The 8,754-nt window shown below is 34.4% G+C and overlaps 1 long non-coding RNA gene across 1 annotated transcript; it reads right to left on the reverse strand.

The window, feature by feature from the left end:
• Positions 1-4,027: 4,027 nt before the first annotated feature.
• LOC125780369 (uncharacterized) lies at positions 4,028-8,754 on the reverse strand. The gene is made up of 2 exons (XR_007423747.1): positions 8,410-8,754; positions 4,028-4,260 (listed from the first exon to the last, which is right to left on the reverse strand). It is a non-coding gene; the product is annotated as an uncharacterized LOC125780369 (long non-coding RNA).

The following is an 8,754-nucleotide window of genomic DNA, read 5'->3' on the forward strand; positions in this document are numbered from 1 at the left end:
TCTGTAACTAAGCAATGCATTAAAGATCACGAAGCAGAGAGTCATGTATGCTCATCCAGCAAGTACTTTCATTGCACTTTCGATTAAACGATTTTCATGGTAATCGATAGCAGGTTGTAATGATCAAATGAAACGTCACGTCAGCGCCAAATCGTCGTTGGAGGCCAAGTTGTTACATTTGTTGTTTTGTGTTATTGTCTACGAATAAAGTTAAAGCTGCGTGTCACTTTCCCAAATTTTCATCAAATTTATTTAGTTTATTCTTGGTAGCATAAGAATGGTATTCTAAAGATTTCTTAGTGCTGGTAGACAATAAACTGCTTGCAGTCTATATCAGTGCATTTGCATCTGTCATTCATCAAAGCATCGATTTCGAAAACAATCCACAACAACCCGACATATTGTTAATATAAAAAAAAATCTTTTAAATGTAAGTGCAATGATGAATTGGTAAAACTTTTACATCAAGGTCGTATCGATTTGAATATGAAGTAACGCTAATTTGCCAGTTAAGTTGTGGATGCTGCTATCCAGTATATACATACATATGTACATACCCATCCAACATGTGTATATGGATATAAACATATTTCTTGAAAACAAATATTCTCCTAATCTTGAGTTTATGTGCATATTCTATCTTTCAATGGTACTAGTGGTTAATACATATTTGGTATTATTTTTATTAAGAAGTTTATATTAATAATTGGTTGCTGTTGTTCTAGCGGGTACGTACTCCCCGTTAGGATGGTAAGGGCTAGCCAAGTTGTCGTCGACGTCGGTTAAAGGAAGGCAAAAGAAACGTGCTGTATCGTCGGGGTTGAGCCAAAGATAGAGGGGTGTAAGATGAGTAGGGTTGGTAGAGTATGCAAAGAGGTGGCCAGTGTCATTCGGAGACTCATTGTACGCAGGACATATATTGAATATTTCTGGGTCTATTCTGGATAAGTAGAAGTTTAACCTGCTATAATATACAATTGTTGTGATTTATGTGAGTACCTGCCGGCGACGGCCTAACCTTTCTTTGTTTTCTATGCAGCGCATAGATCAATAAAATTGTTTTTGTAAATTACCACCTTGCTCGGGTTCGATGCCGATCTAAAACTTCTGCCGTACTTTAGGTTGCACTTGGCCGCAGTGTGACTCCACACTGGGTTGAATTTTTCAACCCTTCCTGCCTTTAGGTTTCAACCACACTTACCACAAATCTCCACAAAGCAGATTGGAGTAAACTCCAAGGGCTAACTGCTCCAAATGATATCAGGATAAAGTCTCTGGTAAAACCTTGCAGCTCTTGATACTACCTGAAAGATGCTCTTAGATGATGTTAATATATTGATTATTGTATTTTTAATATTTGATTATATTTTCTTATCAGACTGTTTTAAATTATATAGATGAAAAGTCGGCCCACAGGCAGGAATAGTGTAGTTTCAGAGTGGGAAGACAATATTATCTTCGATGCTGATGATCCAGATTTCTATAGTGCATCACCCAACGCTGAAAATCAGCAAATCGTTCTCAGCAAAAGGACGCTGACTCTAATGGCTCAGACACCTATTGTAGGATGTTTAGACAACTCCAACAACAAGTTAAATGCAGTGAACATAAAAGGTAATTTTACTCATCAAACCACAATTTCTAAAACGTTAAATTAGTAATGATCATGGGAAATTCATATATACAATATATAATTTTGTAAATATCATACACTATACATATACGTACATATATGTTATAAAGGGTGATTTTTTAAGAGCTTGATAACTTTTTAAAAAAAAGAAACGCATAAAATTTGCAAAATCTCATCGGTTCTTTATTTGAAACGTTAGATTGGTTCATGACATTTACTTTTTGAAGATAATTTCATTTAAATGTTGACCGCGGCTGCGTCTTAGGTGGTCCATTCGGAAAGTCCAATTTTGGGCAACTTTTTCGAGCATTTCGGCCGGAATAGCCCGAATTTCTTCGGAAATGTTGTCTTCCAAAGCTGGAATAGTTGCTGGCTTATTTCTGTAGACTTTAGACTTGACGTAGCCCCACAAAAAATAGTCTAAAGGCGTTAAATCGCATGATCTTGGTGGCCAACTTACGGGTCCATTTCTTGAGATGAATTGTTGTCCGAAGTTTTCCCTCAAAATGGCCATAGAATCGCGAGCTGTGTGGCATGTAGCGCCATCTTGTTGAAACCACATGTCAACCAAGTTCAGTTCTTCCATTTTTGGCAACAAAAAGTTTGTTAGCATCGAACGATAGCAATCGCCATTCACCGTAACGTTGCGTCCAACAGCATCTTTGAAAAAATACGGTCCAATGATTCCACCAGCGTACAAACCACACCAAACAGTGCATTTTTCGGGATGCATGGGCAGTTCTTGAACGGCTTCTGGTTGCTCTTCACCCCAAATGCGGCAATTTTGCTTATTTACGTAGCCATTCAACCAGAAATGAGCCTCATCGCTGAACAAAATTTGTCGATAAACACATTTCGAACCGAACACTGATTTTGGTAATAAAATTCAATGATTTGCAAGCGTTGCTCGTTAGTAAGTCTATTCATGATGAAATGTCAAAGCATACTGAGCATCTTTCTCTTTGACACCATGTCTGAAATCCCACGTGATCTGTCAAATACTAATGCATGAAAATCCTAACCTCAAAAAAATCACCCGTTATAATATAATTATTTAACATTGCCTAAAGTGTATAAAAAATCAGATTCGCACAAGAATTGTTAAAGTTACTGTTATTTAAAAAAAATTTAATTTGTAAGATTTTTCTTAGCAGATATATGCACATCTTATATATAAAAATGAAATACTATTTCATTTTCTGCCCCAACAACATCCGAAACACAGGACGGAAAGACGTGAAAATATTTAGCTCTGTACCATCTAGGTGGTAAATTGATAATTTTAGAGTTTTAGAAAGAGTTTTATGGGAGCTGGTGTAGAAATTGGACAATGGGCGTGGCACCTTTTTACATATATAACTCAATTTAAATGATAATCCTTCTCTTGTAATAGTATGTCTGTAAAAAATGGGTTGAATTGGCCCAATACTACTTAATGTTATCCCACTGCAAATAAGAGAGCGCATTTTTCTCATAACAGTGTTTCTTTGTGCCTAAAATAAATAAATTAGAGCGAAAACTTGACTCGGGTTTCATCCGACCAAGGACTGTTTTTTCGGCGATCTAGCCCCGTTTGGATCGCTGAGTACTTTGTTATCTTCCGTTCCCTCGACGTTCGGGTCTACGTAACCGGAACGGACTCGGATTTTTATCCGGCCAAGGACTGTCAACTTAACAGAATTTTGCCGCTACAACGACAACAACCTAGTCATCTTGCAGCAGGGTTGCTTCGTATCCGCCTGACTCGGGCTGGATTGAGTCCAACCCGGACCAGGTCTTCAACCTTTCGCTGGTCACTCTTCAAATACCCGATGGTTGGCAAATCGTAAGAGTAGTCACACTACTAAAACCTGATAAACCCGCCAACAAAGAGTAGTCCTATCGCCCGATAACTCTCCGACTTTCAAAATTAAAAATTTGTCTGACTGTCAATAACCCTAAGATTTTAGGGGTGATCCTTGACAGCCTATGCTCTTTAATTACTCGTATGATCGTGATTATTGTGAAAGTATAGAGCCGCAAAATTATCCTCCAGTCGCATGCCGGCAACACATGGGGAAGAGACAAAGAAACGTTGTTGACAACATACAAGGCAATATGCCTGCCGGTCCTTAACAACGCCGTACCAATACGATCGCCGAGATGCAGTGAAACGCAGACGAGGAAGTATCAAACATGTCAGAAAACAGCACTCCGGACTATAACGGGATGCCTCTTGATGTCTCTGATCGAACATCTACACTAGGGTGCTTCAAAAAAAATTGAATTTTTTTCAACTCTTATCCCCTCAAACGTTAGTGATTGACAAACAAAAAATCCTCCATCAAACCAGGCGCTGTAGCTTAACTCTAAGGGGTCGCTATTTTTTTTTTAGGTTCCCATACATAAGAGTTGAAAAAAAAAATCAAAATTTTGTTTGAAGCACCCTAATGTACACAATGAGGTCTATCAGTTAAGCAGCATAATGAACTCCTCTTCAAGCAGTTTTTGCTGAGGTGTTTTCGTAGAACTACGCCGACCAGATTTCGAACGTAACTAGCTTCAGACATGCACTAACCGTAATTCACAGTGGAGCCATAGACACCTTCACCGACTTCCGACTTGTATTGACTAACGTATTTGATAATCTAAAAAAATAGATGAATTCAGTTCATTTCATTATTTCCTTATATTAGCCAGCACAAGTACTTAAATATTTATCTAAGGCGTGTATAGTTAAAGATATTTTCAAAAAATATTTATAATGTATAATAACTTTCGTGTATTCGAAAGGTGTGTACATAAATTTTAACGAATGCACTCAAGAGTAAACAATATGAACATTAATGTAAGTAAGTTGTGAGTTAATAACTTTCGATTACTATTTTTATATCAATTTCCTTTTGTGGTGGTTTCTGTATCTATTGTTATAAATATATAAGTACCGATTCTTCAGTTGCGAGAAGTGTCTGACTACCCACTCGAACTTATTTCAAATTTGAGATCAAATACTTGAACCTATTTTAAAGGTACACAAGAATGCTAATGTGTTTACTCTGTATATATATGCAATTACTATTGGTTTAGCCTCTATTTCTTTGCTTATACAAATGAAAAATGTGTGCAATTATGTTAGTACGGTGTTAGTATCACCGTCAAGAATTCGCCTTGGAGTCATCTCACAAAACCTAGAGCCTAATTCTTGTTCAAAAATTACGATTCTAGCAATGAAATAAAGACGCCAACAAGAAAAATCAAAATAATGGTTTTAATTAAACTCAAACCAAATATGCCACATATGATTTCTATATGCATTTGAATATTACCATTTTGTTAGTGCAGGCTCCGTCTGGCAAAGAACGTATTTTTACTCAAGTTATCGCTAGCGCCAACAAACGAATAGACAAGTATTGCGAAATCATTTTGTCCAATACAAAGGTGCGATAACCAATTTACTAACCGCTCAATTTCCACTTGTAAAAACCGTCGCAAATACAAAAGATGTTTGTCTATCTACAGAAGAATTTCTCACACTCGTCCCACTCAGACATTTCAAATGTTCGTAATTATACATATAGTACATACATATGTGCACATACAATTATATATAAATATGGAAATATGTGCATATGTACGGAGGCGAGACTAAAATATGACGAAATCAGTCAAAAAATTCCGTTCTTATTCTCAAGTACAGGATAGCTCATGAACTTGGTTCGACTCATACAATGTACTCGTATGTACGAGGTTTTTTAACAGCGCCTAGAGCAATGTGAGACCACAAGTCAAAGCTACAAAAATATATTAGTATCATAAAAGTGACTTTACCATAAAAAAAAAAAAATTAGTGCACAAACGTAAATATAGACAGACATTTATACGTAAAAATCACGTGAAGAAAATCAGAAGCAGAGTTTATTTTTAATTTTCATATAAGTAGGCATGTGTACATACATACATATGTACATATGTGTTTAAATAGAATTTGTTAGCTAAAAATAGATTCTTTAAAAAATCTATTTTCACTTTGGTATTTTATGAATGTTGGTACAAATATAATGTATTATTTAAGTTGAGGAAATCATGAGTTCAAAAGGGTGGTTATACACAATTCGTAAGAGGCTTCCGCACAGGTTATACGACAGTAGTCAGTCGAGTCTCCTCAAACAGAGCAGACCCGTATTTTCATCCGGCCAAGGAAGGTGTTCTATCTAAATTACGCCAGGAATGTTTTTTGTCGCTACAACAACAAATTGAGTAGACGTACAAGAGACAGTGTTATGGGCGAAAAACAATACTCAAAATGATTTTGTATAAATGTAAAATGAAGTTGATTGATATAGCTGACAGCACGTCCTACATGTCACATATAGTTTATAATATATATACATTTGTTAGTCAGGTCAAAAACTCTGTCATATATTAATATAAGTATGTAGGTCGGTGTTAAAATGAAATGAAATGCGAGTTCGAATTGCTTCCGCATCCACCATTTTCTTCAGATATGACCCTAAAAAACTGGTAAAATGCAATACGTTACCGACGTTATATGAAACAACCATTTTATGTTCAGAATTATTTTTTTGTGTAAAATTCACCATTCTTCATCATAAAAACATGGCTTATGTAGTAAATGTAGAATTTACTTTTATTATATAATCTTATTAATTTAAATATGTTTATTATATATGGTCCTAAATTAAAATAAATTCGCGTACAAAAAATAAGTTTCAGACGAAAGATTCATGAGGGAATACATACGTACCATATGTAACGACTTACGTGCGCGCTTTCATATTTAAATCAATCAAGTCTTGATATTCGATAACTCAAATATAAATATTTTTATTTTGACGAGAAGTATAATATTGCAAGGAAAATTTTAGAATCGCACCAGACAGTGCTGCTATAATGTACATAAAAACGTGCATACATATCTTCACCTGAAATGCAAAATAACGTAACAATATTTTCGGAAATTTACAGAGGCATGAATGAAACACCAAATAAAATGGAACATGAGTAAAAAAAATTTATTATTGGTTAAAACTGGTTTATATCTGAGTGCAGAACCTGAAAATGTTGAACATACGTAATATTATGTATGTAGTTTGAAGTAGTGAAGCGTAATCAATAAGACACTCAATTTCGATTTTTTTGATGACACGTTATTTTGCATTTCAGGTGACGATATATTCAATACAAGTATGACAATACGTTTTTACCGCATAACATTATTTAACGCTTATCGAAACGCCCCTAATGTACACCTACATATGTCTATAAAAATAGCAGTGCTCATTACGAGGTAAAAAAATAATAGTTCTCATAAATAAACCCAATGCAACTTTAAAATCGAATTCTACGATACAAAAAAATTCATTGTAAAATATATATCAGACATCAAAACGTGTGTTCATAAAAGTATCAGTGATACAACATCTTATTCGTATTTCTAAAGTTTTGAAAACACTTCTGTGGAACAAATATTGTTTTTGATTATGTAAATATACAGATATTTCGACACACGCTGGCATGGTCCATTATGTCTTAGCGGCAGTAAACGCTTTTGCTTAACGCTATATATTAATTTTCAAACAACGAATAGTAAAGAGACAACTATTTTTACAAACACGAATTAACACCCATTTTCTAGTTTTAAATAGCAGTATTATTTATACATACATACCGTGCTGAAATGAATATTTGCACTATTATAGGGTCTGTCATTAATATATCAAAAACTCTAATTTCACCTAGTTAGTTTTTAATGAACAAATAAACCTAGCTAATAAGGACTTAATAAAAAACCTTTCCGTCTCTATAAGCAATAATAGATACTTCTATTTTAATATTATGTAGTAGAATGACATTTGATTGAATTAGTGGTCGCATAATTTTTTGTGGTGCTTGCAATAAGGTCCCAATTTCGTGCATTGAATAAGTGATATAATGTTTGCTGCATACTTTTCAACGACTTTGTTAAATAGACTTTAAAGTGGGATTGAAATTCCGCTTGACTTTGTGCATGCTTGGAAAATCACCCGATTCTTCAAATATCGAATTGAGAAAAAAATCGAATAGCATGATAACAGATTTGGAAACTATCATTTTTTTTAGGAAGAATTATGGAAATATTGGGAAGTAAACGATAATGGACAAACTGATTGAAAAGTAAATTAAACCTCACCTCAAATTCGAAAATAAGAATGTGTTTCCCAGCAGAGACTACTAGCATACATACATATGTATGTGTGCATATACGTATATACATACATACATAATATTTATATGCACATACGTATTAATTATTCTTGACTTTCAATGAATCGTAATTGCATTCCTCAAATCGATTCGAAGCAATGTAATGTCATCAGAGGTGTGCGATTCGAACACCACGTTTGAAAATGTTTCTGTTCATTTATACAATAAAATACTGTAAGTAAATACACACGAGATTAAAATTTTTAAGTTTTCTTTAACTTTGATAAATAAATAAATAACGGAGTGCTCAAATTCAATGCAAAAGTTCTTACGCGAATGTGTTGGTGCATAATAGGATAGCGAAGCGGATGTTGTGATTACCTGAGTTGCTCATACAATATCGCAATATTTTGTAGATATCTAAATGATAAGTGTCAAAATTAAATAGAATTCGTCGTATGGCTAACTCTGATTCATTCATTCATAAGAAAAAGAAACATATATGTATAAACGCATGTGTAGACAAATCATTTGTATAATAATCTAAAATTGTAAAATGTGACATGTGTATTTACATAAGTACTTATACATACATATATTGTAGTTATTGTATGCACAATTATGATGATACGGGCATGGTGGACGATTCGAAATGTGCTGCGGAATGATTTGGCATGCGAGTGGCGTGGTTTATTAGTGTCTGCTCTTGTGGCACTCTCCCTCTGTTATAAATTATGTATGACTTTTGCTGTAGGCTCTTATCAGCGTACAATGTCGACCTAAGTTTGTTTATTATTTCATTTATTGGCGATTGTTACTGCGCCTCCTTTTCGTAATAACATTCAACAGTGAAATGAATTCCAAAGCTTACTAAACACAACAGCTATACAAAAATCCCAAGAAATAATCCCCATACATAAAAAACAAATATTAATGAA

The sequence above is a fragment of the Bactrocera dorsalis genome, chromosome 1, assembly GCF_023373825.1.
Source record: "Bactrocera dorsalis isolate Fly_Bdor chromosome 1, ASM2337382v1, whole genome shotgun sequence".
NCBI classification, from domain to species: Eukaryota; Metazoa; Arthropoda; class Insecta; order Diptera; family Tephritidae; genus Bactrocera; species Bactrocera dorsalis.